The sequence below is a fragment of the Asparagus officinalis genome, chromosome 8 (genome assembly GCF_001876935.1).
Source record: "Asparagus officinalis chromosome 8, Aspof.V1, whole genome shotgun sequence".
NCBI classification, from domain to species: Eukaryota; Viridiplantae; Streptophyta; class Magnoliopsida; order Asparagales; family Asparagaceae; genus Asparagus; species Asparagus officinalis.
The window spans coordinates 35,266,307-35,282,517 of record NC_033801.1 but is presented as its reverse complement, the minus strand read 5'-3'; positions in this window follow the sequence as shown (position 1 = coordinate 35,282,517).

Below are 16,211 nucleotides of genomic sequence, written 5' to 3'. Positions count from 1 at the left end.
AAAATCCAACTCGAAAGCTGAACGCCTAGGCTTGAGAGAGTTGACTAGGTCTTTCCTTCCCTTAAGACCGAGAGATGACTGTAGGAGTCGGCCAAAACGATGTGCCTTGGGTTTGTTCCTGATAAGGTACCAAGGGATTGGAAATTCGACTCGGAAGCTGAACGCCTAGGCTCGAGAGAGTCGACTAGGTCTTTCCTTCCCCTAAGGCCGAGAGACGACTGTGGGAGTCGGCCAAAAGGTTATGCCTTAGGTTTATTCCTAATAAGGTACCAAGGGCTTGAAAATCTGACTCAGAAGCTAAACGCCTAGGCTCGAGAGAGTCGATTAGGTCTTTCCTTCCCCTAAGGCCGAGAGACGACTGCGGGAGTCGGCCAAAAGGTTGTGCCTTGGATTTATTCCTGACAAGGTACCAATGACTTGAAATTTTGACTCAGAAGTCGAACGCCTAGGCTCGAGAGAGTCAACTAAGTCTTCAGCCATAGTGAAGCCTTGATCCCTGCGAGATAAGAGTTAATTCATATTTAATAAGATTTTACCAGTTCTGAAATTTACATGATCATGAAAAATATCCATTGTAGGCATCTGATGCTCAAAGGGGGTTGAACCACGTATGATCTTGCTTTGTCTCTGTTTCAAAGGCAATTTTGTAACGGATGAGGCTGCTAGTATAAAACCTCTTTAGTTGGATTTTGCTTGTTTTTTTATAGCGGACTACTCAATGATAGATGAAGATGAGTCGAAACTCTATTTGTCATCTCATCAGCTAAGGTTCTTTTTGAGTCTGAATCTTCAGTAAGGCCTTAAAAGCGGATGGTTGGCATGCCAGCTTTTAGCAAAAGAAACTACCCAGACGCCACGAATCATGTTGAATGGCGTTTTCCAAGTCGAGTTTGCGAGGGTTGGGGGCACGACCAAAAGCTAAATAGTACCTTTTATGGTAGAAATTCTTTTGGAGAGAGAATCCACCAGCCGGTATTGTACTCCCTGGAAATGACAAAACTGTAGCGGTTTTATCGAATGAGCTTTAGGAGCACTAGGGGCTGCCATACTATAAATGAAGAAGTCTTCCTTATGGGGATCATGCGGGTCGCATGCTTCGACCACCAGAGCTTTAGGCAACTTTAGTGGTGTAGACATCAATTGAAGGGCCAAGGTCATTTTTCTTGAGAAGACAATCAGCTGACAGACCCTAAGTTTTTCCCGTAATCTCATCCCTGATATATGAGAGTTCCCTTCAAAAAGTCCTCATGGTCCAAGGCGCCTATCACAGACTTAATCATTGCTCCTATGCTCATATGAGCTATTGCCAGTTAGAGCTTAACTGATATTTGGTCTGATCAGATCCTATGTTCTGACCAAAGTTATTATGTGATGGCAATTAGAAGCCAAAGTTTATTTCCAAGAAAGACAACCATCCTTATGGTGTGTGTTCTTCTAGAGGATATTTAGAGGGGATGAAGGTCATTCTACCATCTAACAGATGGTGTGCTTGGCAAACACTCCCCAAATAAGTCGCTGAGGCCTTCGAGGACTACATCTATGTTGATTCCTCTTAGCCAAATCTAACCCTCCTTATCTTGAACGATACAACTCCTGACTTCATTTAGCTTGGATGATGCAACTCTGATGTTGTTCTTCAGGGTGGTAGAATCAGATCCTTGTTCAGAACTTGGCATGTCTTCTCAAAAAAGAAAAGGGGCCCACGGTGGGCGCCAAACTGTTGATGCTAAATATTACACAGCCAATTAAAGTCACAGAGTTTATATAAAAAAAGAAGAGGAGCCGCTTTCTTTTTTGACTTTATGCTGGTTCTGGAATTAGGATGATTGAGCAATCTGTACACAAAGAGTCATAAGAGGGTGAGGATGAGTTCCCCCATGATACCTCCAACGATCAAGTTAGTTGATAAACTTGAGTGGGGTTAAAGAAGAATTGTGTGTTCTTATTTTTGTACAGTGTGTGCTTTAGGGGTTTTTTAGATTGCTAACCTTTGGCTATGACGAATAGCATCTGTATTTATAGGGGATGCCAAGAGCAGATTGGTCACTTCGACCATGTAAATGACGGTGACAAAGTGTTAGCTGGAAGGTGAGTCACATTTGCTCTACATGTGTCGGCTGGCGACTGGAGGGGAAGTCACTTCAGCATAGGAGATAGTGTCTCCACATTTTCTGGGAAGTGATTGAGAGCGTGGCAGGAGGCACACTGGCATACTGAATCATTCCTCGCTTTACAGGTGTCGACTGGCGACTGGAGGGGAAGTCACTTCGGCATGGGAGAGTGTGACGCCCCTGGGTTCACACACGGCTGCAGTCCAAGGTGAAACCAAAAATGTCAAACCTGCCATGCACCACACCGTGCAATAACATGTTTCACCATCACAATTCTATCACTCTAGTAGAGTCAATGACAGGTGTAGGTACAAAAGCAAGTAAAAGATAATACAAGAGATGACTGATGAAATGATAGAGATCAAAATAATATTTCATCATCCAACATACAGAAATACAAAGTCAATGTCTGAAATGAATAAACTGGAGTTCTTAACAAGTCTCAGATGCAACAAGTCTGAGTAAAGGAAATAAGGCACACAGCCTTTACAACATCTAGAATAAAGTCCTCAAATGTCTAAACAAAGTTTACAGTGGAGCTCCAAAATAAAACATTTCTCTCCGGGCTCCAAAATAAAACATCTAGAATAAAGTGTGTCGCCATCAACCTGCGACTCTCCGGGCTCCTGGCTCGTTACCTGAAAGGGGGAGGGACAACGAGCGTCAAAGCGCTAGCGAGCAACATCACAACCAACCCCAAGGGAAAGGGCTCGTTGTATACAGAAAGTACAGTTAACACAAATCATATATGTATAAATAATTGTCCTAAGAATAAGGGGGTATTAGTACTTAGGAAATTCCAACACGAGCATAGGTACGTCGAGCGAAATAATCCAAACAAGGAAACCCTCATGTATATACCTTTTATCTCAAATTGTAAATCCCTAATTACCAAACCCGAAGTCTACTACATGAATAATAAACTAAAAGAAACAGCCTATCCCAATACTTAATCAAAAGTCACGTCGAAACCATATAAGTGTCAAAGGTCAATATCACATAAGTGTCTTGTCCAGTCTAGGTAGCTATCATTGTCAAATCTCATGTAATCATGTCCATGTCCTGATTTAGATAAGTGTCATACTTATAGCTTAACAAATGTCCAGCGCGTGGTCTAATATGCAAGTGAACGTCCAACTCGTGGACTGAATATAACCGTGGTCCAACGCATGGACCGGATGTGACCGTTGTCCAAAGCATGGACCGGATGTGACCGTTGTCCAACGCAGGGACCGGATGTGACCGTTGTCCAACGCATGGACCGGATGGTGATGCATATCCAGCACGAGGATTAAATAACAATGCATGTCCAACACGGGGACTAAGTAAAATGAATGTCCAACACGAGGACTAAAATGAATGAGTGTCCAACACAAGGACAAAAAAGTAAATCATTTAGACTGTAAGTGTCGATGATATATTACATACACAAAAGATACACATAGACTCATGTCACACATGCCTCGGTGTGCGGATCGGTACTTGTGTCAAAAGTCAACTCACATGTACAGATAAAATCACTAACATTGTAACTAGTGCCAAGATCATCGAGGCGACCCACCTCTGCCCTGCTGCACGCCAAGCGGTCGACCGCCGCGTCCACCGCGGTCGACCGCGAAATAGGCAGAGAGTTATTTACAGGTTCTCTGTCTATTTCACGTACTGATGCAATGACTCAAATAATTAAATCCTAAACATGTACAAGTGCTGTATAAACATAATTTAAACAATGTTAAATAATGCATAAACCATAGAAGACTAAAACAAAACTATTCTATAAGATCTACCATTTAATCCCTAGACATGTTTATGCATATCGAAGCGTTGTGAAAACAGTAAACTTGCATCAAAACTCAGATTTCAAAAAAAATATAAATTTCAGATCAGATCTCTTTAACCAAAATCGTTGGTGAGCATTTGAAAACTAAAATACTTGATTCTTACATCTCATATCATAAAGATCCATCTATCTACACAAAATAATGATTTAGGCTCAAGAAAACTTGTTAAAATCGTTAGAAAAACTCATAAAAACAAGGGTGAGAGATTGGACGAGATGTTACTCACCTGTGGGGGTTGATGAACACCCAAAAACGAGCTCCCTTCAATCTGAATCGCGAAGCCCCACCGAAATCCTTCGAAATGCCCTAAAAACGCCAAAATCCGAGCTAGGGTTTTGAGAGGAGAGAGAGAAGGGGGCTGAGGCTATTAGGGTTCAATAGAGGGTTCTGAGAGCTTCAAAACGAGTATATATAAGTAGGGTAATAATCGGGTTTGGTATAAACAAAACCAACCCGAAACAGAACTGGAACTGGGTCTGTACGCTGAGCGGTCGACCGCAGCGACCACGGCGGTCGACTGCTCAGAGTTCTGGGCCATGCTCAGACTGGGGTTCGGTAAAAAGATTGTAACTTTCTCATACGATCTCGGAAGGAGGTGATTTAAGATTCGTTGGAAAGCTGTTGAAGAGACCTACAACTTTGATCTTATACACTTTTCCAGATTCTAACTAAATCAGTATGAAAAATGTAGAAACTCTTAACTGGTCAAAATTCTCAGATTATCACTATTTGCCTTTGTGCTTGTTTTGTGTATTTACACTCATATATTCACAAATATACATTGAATTAATCTCAAATCAATTCCTATCATACAAATATACATTGAATTAATCTCAAATCAATTCCTATCATACTCAAATATCAAAATACATTATTTTCACCATATAACATATTTATAATTATTTATCACACTATATTCAAATTTTCGGGGTTTTACAGAGAGGGTGTCTCCGTATTTTTTGGAAAGTGATTGAGATCATGACAGAAGGCACGTGGACAACTGACAAGTCATGGAGAACATTAGGCTAAAATATGGATAAGGTTTGTTCGATGTGGACTGACATGTTGACATATGCTCTTGGGGAGAGGCTTGAGGTCGGGGGAGAGGCCTCAACTTAGCCGACAGCAGGGAATATCTCTCAAGTCGTCTCCGAGAATTGCCCAGTGAGTGGTCGAGTGCCCTAAGTGGGTTGTCCTTGGCGATGGGGTCGACTGATCCCGCCTTTCGTGTTGACATGAAAGAATGTCGACTTGATGAGTCGGCGGGGTTGAGGCCTCTGTTGGGCTTGGTCCACTTAAGTAGGTTTGAGGTTATTTTGCTAGGACTCTTATTATATCATTTTGTAAATGCTCGTATCTTGGGTGAGTGAATACCATAACAATTATTATATACATAATATAATGTGATATATTATATTGATTATTACAAGATACTATCATATATTTTATTTTATATAATACAAAAATTTAATATAATATCCTATTATAATATTTTACCATAACATAGTATATTTAAAATATAATATAATATAATCTAATTTATTTTAAATATAATATTATATAATTTATTGTAATAAATAATATTGATTATATTATATCTTTTATAATGATGTAGTATAATAATTTACTTTATTATATTTTATTTTTACTATATATAATTTATTAAATTATATATATAATAATTTACTTATATTTTATTTATTTAACAATATATATAATTTATTAAATTATTATAGGTAGATTATTACTTTTTATATTTCAAGAAAATACCTTATGGAATATATGAAAATAAAAAATATATTGTGATAATTAATATAACATATTTAAAATAATATATTATATTATAATTCTTACGATAAAACTAGTAAAAATACTATTTAATATTATATTTGTATTTAATGAACAAGTACTATAATATATTTATTTTAATCATAATAAGTTATATTTTAGAACATTATATTATAACAATACAATATTCTATAGTATGTTATATTAATTTCAATTATTATAATTTGAATAAATTATATTATATTATATAAAATGAATGATTTATAATATAATATATTAATATTTTATAGTATAACATAATATCTTGTGTACTAATAAAACAATATAATATACATTAGTTTATGAATTACAAGAGTGAAAGTTTACAATAATTCATAGAGTAACACTTGCCCCTGCTTATCATGCGTAAAATACTAGTAATATAGTGTTACAACATAATTATTCTATAATTAATAAGCACATCACATTACATTAAAAATTATTTATATTATATTATAATATCTAATAGTAATAATATAATCATATAAATTATTATATTACATTATTGCCAATATCATAATATAATATGTTGTTATATGCATAATATAATGTGGTATATATATATTATATAATTATTACAAATTATTATCATATATTTGATTATATATAATATAATTAATTAATATAATATACTATTATAATATTTACCATGATATAGTATATTTAAAATATAATATAATTTAATATACTTTAAATATAATATAATATAAATATATTTATTGCAATAAATATATATTTATATTATATGACAATGTAATATAAATAATTATAATTTATTATATTTTAGTTCCCTATATATATTATAATTATAATTTATTAAATTATATATAGTAATATATATGTATTACAATGTTATATATATTATCTTACTTTTTTATATTTCAAGAAAAAAATCTTATGAAATATATGAAGATAAAAATATTTGTATAATTTAATATAACATATTTAAAATAAATATATATATTATAATTTACTGCTATAAAACTAGTATTATATTGTATTATGTAATACAGCTAATATAATATATTTATTCTAATATAATATGTTAATATTTTAGAATATTATATTATAATAATATAATATTCTAAAATTAATTTCAAGCATATTTTTTAATAAATATATTATCATAATAACAATGTTATGATTATAAATGTAAATATTAATATTTTATAACATCAACAATAACATAATTTTTGTGTATTAATAAAACAATGTAACATACATAATGTATCATAATGAATTTATAATATAATAATTAATATAACATATTATCGATGTTTTTAAATATATCTATATATACACTATTTTAAAAATATTGTGATAATTAATAACATATTTTAAAATAAATATTATATTATAATTTACTGCTATAAAACTAGTAATTATATTGCTATTTAATTAATAAGTAATAATAAATATTTATTCTAATATAATATATTATATTTTAGAATATTATATTATAATAATATAATAATTCTATAATTAATTTCAAGTAACTTATATTTAATAAATATATTATATATATCATAATAAAAGTGTATGATATATAATGTACATTATTAATATTTGTATAACATAACATAATATTTTTTGTATTAATAAAACAATGTAACATACATAATGCTATCATAAATGTAATTGTATAATATAATAATTAATATAACAATATATCCATGTTTTTAATATACTATATAGTACACTACTTAAATAATATATTAATATAGGAAATACATAAGTAATATTATAGATATATGTATGGAAAGAGTCAACCGTTCAACCTACTTTGACAAGATGAACTCGCTCATGCGGTTTTGAAATTTGTTTTTGAGAGAATAATACCATAAGAGCATTGTTTTCCTACATGAAAATCATCATAAAAAATCTACTATTTGTGTCCGACAAATCCCCCTAAAATAATCGTTCTTTGTTTAACAAACTGTTTCTGACAAAACACTAGAGAGCGGAGGATGCTTAAATATCTCATGACTATTATGAGATACATACTTTAGTGACATTACAACCTCTAGAAATTAAGAATCTAAAAGATTCTTCTGCTAATGTAACGCTTCACAAAGCTGTATCGTCGTACACACCCAAGATAGTTATCAAAAGGATATTAACTTCATGAGAGTTTGGCATCACCCCTTAAGCACGTTGTGGACCGAGTCCGAAAAAAGAGGAGTCCGCGCCCGCAGTCTTCGCATACAGTCAAGGTGCGAGAACGCATGATGGCAGGGACATTGGTTACGACCTCACTCGGCCACAAGAAGGTCTGAACTACGGTAGAGGATTTGAAGATAGTCATTCCGATCCACCTACGTACCTAAAGGCAAACCCTACGAACTACTTCCATGCTAAGACTCGAAGAGCTTAGGTTAACATTTCTCACATCATCGGAATTGTTTTGCATTTCGGAGAGGACTCCCGATGATGCCCGCTCTGAGGATCGTCATCGACATCCTCAGCATGGGACTCAGACGTTACGTGGGAGACGTTGTTCAACAACTTTCACAGTCAACATGGGTATGAGCGATCCACCGAAATGGGTAGAGAATAAGCATAAGTCCTGCTTTATAATGAGAACATGGGACGCACGTCAATGCTCAGTGAGTATCGCTTCGAGTAGCGTGAATTGCCCATCGAGGATGAAATCCTTCAGGTAAACATGGGCGATGAGACCAACCGCCAAGCCCATATTTGGTCAGTAGTATCATACCTCCCTAGGAGAAGAAAGACCTCAATAGCCCTCATTACGGAAATAATATTTATGTTCTTCGGCAATGGAATTCATGAGGACTGCCTGGCCTTAGAAGCCGTGAGATCCAATGCATCACTCAATATCGTTGCGGAATGCCAACCTGTACAAAACAATAGCAGAGACGATTTTCGGTCACAAATTATAAGGCTCAATCGATGCGAAGTGAAGAAGATGATCAATTTGGCTTCATGCAGAGAGGAACACAACCCGACTAAGGTAGCGCAACTTGTTCTGGTCCTGAAGAAGAATGGTAAGATGCCTCATCGTTGGCATTAACTTCAGAAACCTCAATGTTGCTTGCCAAAGGTACGAATTCCTCTCCCCATCACGGACATCCATGCACGATAATAACGTGCCAATTGAGAGGATGATCGCTTTATGGATGGTTTTTAGGGTATAATCAAATCAAGAATCACCTTAAGATGACAAAAAACACCTTTATTCAGGACTCCAATGGGGGTATATCTGACTACATGGTCATGGCCTTTCAGACTCAAAAATGCCGATGCAGATCATATCACAGTGCTAGAGAATGATTTTTCGGACCATACTGTAAAGATAGTCCAAATGCTATGTGGACGACCTGGTCGTGAAAGTTGGCAACAAAGAATGACCATCTCCAAGACTTAAGATTGATTTCAACTCATGCGATCTCATTTAACTAAGATGAAATCCTACAAGTCATTCTTAGGAATGTCGCAGTGATAAATTCTTGGATCGCGTATCACAAAAAGGAATCTGAATCGACGCCCGGATAAGGTCCAGCCTATCCAAGAGCTGTAGCCCCCGGAAATCTTCAAGGAATTAAAGGGGTCTCCCCAGGGATGAAATTGGCTTTACATCCGAGGTTAATTTCAAATGACTTTTGGCAAATGTCAACCTTTCTACCAAACCAAATGAAGAAAGGTATCTCCTTCGGATGGGACGAGCCCTGGCCAGCAAGCCTCGAAGAGAACAAAAGCCTAACCTCCAAACCCAAATCCCGTCCTGGCAAGCTCTTTCCGATCTCAGAAAGCTATCTTCTCATCTACATACGACCCATGGAACACTCTCCTGGGCGCTCTCGTTGGCAGCAAAATAAGATGTCGCCATGAGCAGGGCAATCTACTATCTGAGTAGAACTTCTATAGGTGCTGACGGTGGTACCGGCTATGGTAAAAAGGAGTGCTTAGGCCTTGTATTTGCCATCCAAAAGAAAGAGATTACCTAGTTGGCCAACCATCCATAGCATCCCCAAATGAACCTCAATCTAGTCTCATGACACAGCCCTGCGACCTTAAAACTGGCGCTTGGCCAGATGGGCCTCCTACTGTCCTCAGTATCGACATTCACTTATGCCATAGATAATCAGTCAAAGACAAGGCCCATCTGGCCGATCTCATGGCCAGTCTCTGCTGGGGTAAAAACTAACATGTTCGAAGATTTCCAGATGAACCGCCCTGAAGTCACGTGACCTCCACCAGCGAAAGTTTAGCAGATGTTCTTCGACGATGGTGCATCTCGTGTCGGCACGAATGATCTATTGTTTGGCAGGAGTGGCGCGTGGTCCTCACATCCCCGCATAACACATATTACGCGCCAAGCTTTTTTCTTAACAGAGCCTGTAGCAACAAATAGTGGCTGACGTATATGCGCTACTCATTGGGGCCTCAATGGCTGGCAAGGAATTAGAAAATAAAGCATCTCGAGGCCTAAGGCACTCTCAGCTCATCGTAGGCAGATGACGGGAGAGTACGAGGTTAGAAGACGATCTAATCTCGCTTCATAAAGTGGCTTACCAAAACTAAAGGTTGAGTCATTCAAAAACTGTCCGACATTTAAGCATAGTGCTTTGGTTCTATCAGAACACGCACGCGAACTGTTACTTCGACAGTCCTTATGGCTAACTTGGCCTTAACCGCTAGAGGACGACTCAATGTTCACTATAGGGCGAGTCAATGACTCTATTTCGACCAGAGGACGTTCTAGAAGCGAAACACTAATCACCAGGCTCGCGATCAACTGACCCAAGACTGGCGTCTTCCGATATCGAGTTATATTTTATACGGCATGTATCCTGAAGATGCTAAGGACGAGAGTCGCCGCGCCGACCGTGGCGCTCAAAGTTCTAACTATGACTCGACCACGAAGAGTTGTATCCGTAGGTCGTACGAGGGCTGGTTACTCCTATGTCTTTCAAAATAGAAGTGCTACATGAAGCCCATGAATGCACCTACGGAGCTCACCAGGCCTGGACCTAAGTTGTGGCAACGTCATACCTGAGAATAGGCTACTTTTGCCAGGGATGGTTAGCGATAGCAGTTGCTTATGCCAAATGATGTCCATGCAGCCAGATTCCACACTAATTATATGCCACTCGACCTCCTGAAGACTGCATCACGACAGGCAGCGTCAATGGCCGTGAAGAATGGGAATGGATATAGTTGGGCCAATATCCCCGCCATCAGCAAGGGGTTCACCGTTTATTCTGGCAATGACAATCACCGACTACTTTCTCCAAGATGGAGCTAAAACCGTACCCTTAAGCAGATGTCAAAACCAATGAGGTGATCATAAGTCATCAAACAGTCAACCGTATATATTGATACGCGTACCTCGACGTATCATTCATGACAACGCACACAATCGTCTATCCATGCTTCACATAGAGGAGAGACAGTTCTGTGATAAGTTCAGAATCCGATAATCTTTCCTCTACAGCCATAATCCTTCGACAAATGTTTGCCGAGGCCTTCAACAAAAAATGAACGTTAAAGATCGCTAAACCAATGCTGATTTCTAGTAGCAACACGATTTGGAACGAGAAGCTTGGCGAGGCTTATGGAGTCGACCAACGTTTCACACAGCCTGACTGGGAAACATGCTTACTCATTGGTATACCGGTTGCGAGATCCGTGTTACATTAAGATCAAATTCCATGCCCCGCGTCACAATATCGACAAGAATGATGAACCGATGAGTAATCATCCAACCAGACATCTCGTGGAACTTGAAGCGTGGATGAATAGATTAGTTTGAAGATCAATAGCACATTGAATTCTACCAAGCTCGAATGCTAAGGCCTTCGACAAAAAAGTCCAAGCATCGATCCTTCAAGAAGGGAGAATGGAACTCGCCGGTCGACGACCGAGTGATTCTTATCCAAGAAGAAAGGAAAATATTCCAACGCCAAATGGAAGGACCGTTTGGATAGCAGACAGTCTATTCGAGCAAACGGAGCTATCGACTCGTCAAAACCAAATGAAGATAAGATCATGATGCCTATCAACGATACAATTCTTAGAAGAAGTACTACCCTTATACTAACCCTTATCACTGCCCTAAGTCACGAGTCTAAACTGCCCATCTCCCCTCCAACTAGTATATGAGCTAAACGTTCCTATTCATATACTCTGACGTACTCGCGAGTAATAGACCCTGCTACGGAACCCCTATAAGAAGCTACAATAAGGTGTTCTTAGGGTAACCCCAGATCCCCATTTCGGTCAAAAGCCTTTCGACAGTTAAGGGCCAAAAGTCGATTATCATTAAATCCCCGCCTTTGATAGTCATTTCTCCCATCAGTCTCATTCAATTAGACGAATGGATCTCTGAAACTGTCAGGTTAACTATTTACCCCATTCAGTTCCTTTCAAGTTTTTCCCGTTAGTCTCTCTATAGGACGTACACGATGAACAATCGAGTCATGTTAACTATACCATCTGCGGCAAAATCAACTACCATATCCCTCTAATAGGATGTAAGCCCACAGAGTTCTCAAGCCTCGCGACAAAACAATCAAGTCATGTTAACTATTACCTCTGGCAAAATCAACTTACAATCCTCTCAAGATGGTAAAGCCCACAGAGTAGCTAACATCACAACAAACAACAGTCTGTTAACTATCACCTCTGGTAACAACACCACGACTACCAATCCCCTCCCATGGGAGATACGGCCCAAGGCCCTGATCTTGTAATAAGATTCTATCGGGTAATGATACCATCTGTAAAAGTAGTTCCGCCAATTGTCCATGAATGAAACTACCCAGTAGACCTACATGTGACGTGCTACCTCGGTCAGTCATTACACACGTACGTCCTGAATGACCCGACCTATTTCGAGTGTTCATAATACTCTCTTGAACAGATCGATGGTTAGCAGCCCACCACAACACTTCTAGACGATAATCAGATCGCCAAATCCCACGTCCCTGAACGACTCGATTACCCCAAAACATCATCGTCTTGCGAACGATGAATGTTCATATAAAGGGCGCTTAACCAGCACATGCTCCAATCGGCCTCGAACAGCAACTCGGGCCAAATGGCGAGTCGTGTTGGACTTGATTGCGGATCACCGTACACAAGCAGCTGCGTTGCCTGGGAATAGATTGTTAACCCTTAAACATCTCAAACCCCCTAACTTATACGGCGGAGCGGGGTTAACCCAACCCGCGTTTCGAATAGCTAGAGGGCGAAGGAGGACCTAGCAACTAAGTCTAAGATAAACTCCTCGAATGGCCCGCCACACTCAAAAAACAAGTAGCTGGCTCGACTCAAGCGACAAACAGTGAAGGCAAGTCAAACGCAATGACTACCAAAGGATCAACCAAAAAAGTCTAAGTTGGATCAACAAAAAAAAGAGAGTAAGAAAAACACAACATGTAAAATCAAAAAATTAATAAATGACATAACGCTGTTACCAAGCCGAGTTGAAAACATCATGTTTTGCGAAAAAGATGGCAACAAGCATTAGCAAAATTTACAGCGGGTGAACAAAAAAAAGGAGGGCAAAAAGCTAAACTAGCTCGGAAGGGCTGAAGGAAGCTATCTTTGCCCTAACACCACACAGCTTCTTGCCCTGTCGATGCAGCGACCTTCTCCCTTAGTCTGGCGGAGCTTTTCAAGAGCGGCCTTCGGCATCCTCTCTCGCTGCCAGACGGACCTGAAGAAGCCTTATAATTCCTCTCACAGCAACGATAGACACCCGCAATTTTATCAATGCTCTAGCGCTCAAGGTTCTCTCTCCTTAAAGGCCCCGAGTCCAAGAAGTAAGGCGCGTCATCGGTAAGCGTCCATCAGTCCAAACAGTCATGGTACTCCTACGAAGATGCACGATTGTATAGCCTCCTGGCCGATATCTCTCCTCCCTGACCTTGCGCTCGAACTCCGCTGGATCCGAACCACTGATCAGAAGTGACGTCGGCTCGTCGTCTAGCTTGCTGTGATCAATTCTACCAAGATAGATTATAGGATTTCCCTCAAGTGATTCGAGCTGCCTCTCCTGCAGTCCCAGCCACTTGAAGTTCCCCCTAGGCCGCTGGATCTCCTCATAACACCGCGCATAGGACATTAATAGAATCTACCGCGCCTCCGCCGATGAGGTGGCCCTCCGTTGAAGCCATCCTCTAACCACTTGATGGATGTCGAACGTCAGGTTTAGGGTTAGGAGCGCCGGGCGCCAACAAACATGCTACGGCGCGGAGGAGGAAGTGACCTCCTTGCCCTTGGAAGCTCTCGGCTGTGGTCTGCAGGAGCCATTATCGGAAAACGAACGCTTCTGCAAAAAATCTCTGCATACATACGAAACTTCGTGAAGTGGAAGAACTATCTCAAGAGAGGGCGGACACACTATATAACGGGATTACGATGGTCGGAGATTCGCGCAGCTCAATAACCCGTCCAGATGAATCGAGCGATCAGATCTCCAGCCGACGTTTTGAGTTCCGGATGCCCATAAAAGCCTCGCTTCTGGATCTCTCAAACCGACGGTCTCGCATCAATCACAGAAAGACGAACCATTCCGTCGCTTCACCAATAATGGAGGGTTTGACATGCCCGCATTGCCCAGCTTGGCAAGCCATTTGGGTCCACAGGCGGACAGCGTGCAACCGCGACTCGCCTAAATTTTGAGTTTCGCCTGTGGCACAAACTCGCATGCGCTTCGAGTTTCGCTGTACATCAACAACTCTCCCCTGCTTGAGTTTCGCTTTATTAGTACAAACTCGCCTGTGCTTGATTCTTACAGCACAATACTCACCTATGGCTGAGTTCGCCTATGGTTGAACTCACCTATGTTTGAGTTCGCATGGGCACCAAACTCGCCTGCGCTTGAGTTTACGCTTTGTAGCACAAACTCGCCTGCATTATGTCGCTGCTGTGGCAACAAACTCTCCGGGCGCATTAAACTCGTACATCTTGAGTTGCCTATCACATGAGTTAAGGAGCTGAATAGGCAAAATACATGAACAATTACTGTTTCTAGGCAATAAATTCGAACAAAGTTATTAAATTTACAATCAAGCGGAGTCATAACATTACATCCAAGAACAAAGATTGAACAGACATCTTTGAATCTTATTCCTATCCTGCGAGCTTTATCTAGAAGTTTGAAGACGCAGCTCAGCTTTGATCGTGGCTATCTTCTGCATGCATAACGAGCTTCGTCCCCTCTCCACCGGACCCTGGCCTGACGAAAGAAATCATTAGCGGCGTCATCCTCCTAGAGTAGCAATCGGATAATATGCCTCTCCACTTGCAAGATCACCGAGCACGGCTTCTCTCCTGAATGCGTAGCCCCTCAAAGCAATTCCCCTCAACATACGAGATCATGCCCGAAAAGAATCGAGAAACGGTAGACTCCATATCAGTTGCAAATAGTTTTGTCAAAGATCCAAACGACTGATAAGGATCTGGTCTCTATTTTCGCCTCGATACTCTTGCTGCCACAAGTTCTCACGACGATGGGCTGACCAAGAATAGCGTCACATCAGCACCAAATTTGCCCTGCCGAAGATTACCAAAAACTGTGTTAAATAGTGACTCCAGAATCGAGGAGTCCTCATTGAAACAGCGTGTGGACCATAGTCGCCAAAATGCCGGATGCGGGCCAACATGATTGAGAGAGACTTGCTTCCAAATCCGCGATAGGTGCCACGGCCCTGATCGCGAGGCGAGATCACCCTCCACGGCTTTCTCAGCAATTCGTCAACGCTGTGACTACGAAATTAGTAGATGTCCGAAGATTTAGAACTTCCCGGACCACGATCAAGGTATCGAAGACTAAGGAAGAGGCATCATTCTCCATATTCTTGCGAGGCAGATGTCGTGATCTCGGGTGCCATCCTAAACGAGAGGTAAAACGATGAACATCGTGACCCCTTCGAACCAAGAAGGGAGAGGCAATAAAACATACGGTCCAAGTGTGCATGTTATATTCAACGTCCAAATCAGGCATGGGAATGAGAACTCCCACTACGCAGCCTTTAATGCAACGATGTGACAATATCGGCCTAAGCGGGTCAGGACGTGAGACCTGATTAACACTGGCTAGCACACATTAGCATTATCATCCCGCTGTGCTTTGACTCAAATTGGGGTAACAGTTCGGGCTCTGTGACTACATTGTTTCGCGTCAGAAGCTTGAATCGCCTATGCAAAATTCGCTCATAGCTTAACTCGCTTATGGCTCGAATTCGCCTATGCTAAGATGCCACCCACGATGACCTCACAGATAACAAGCTAAAGGATAAGAGGCACAACAACAAGAGGAATATATGCACAAACACATTTGGGAAACCAAAAGAGCATAACTTTCGTCTAGTCTAAGATAGTTACACTTAAACGAAGTTATGACATTTACAAATCAAATAAGTATAATGTTTACAGTAAAAGCGAAAATGAGATAAAATGT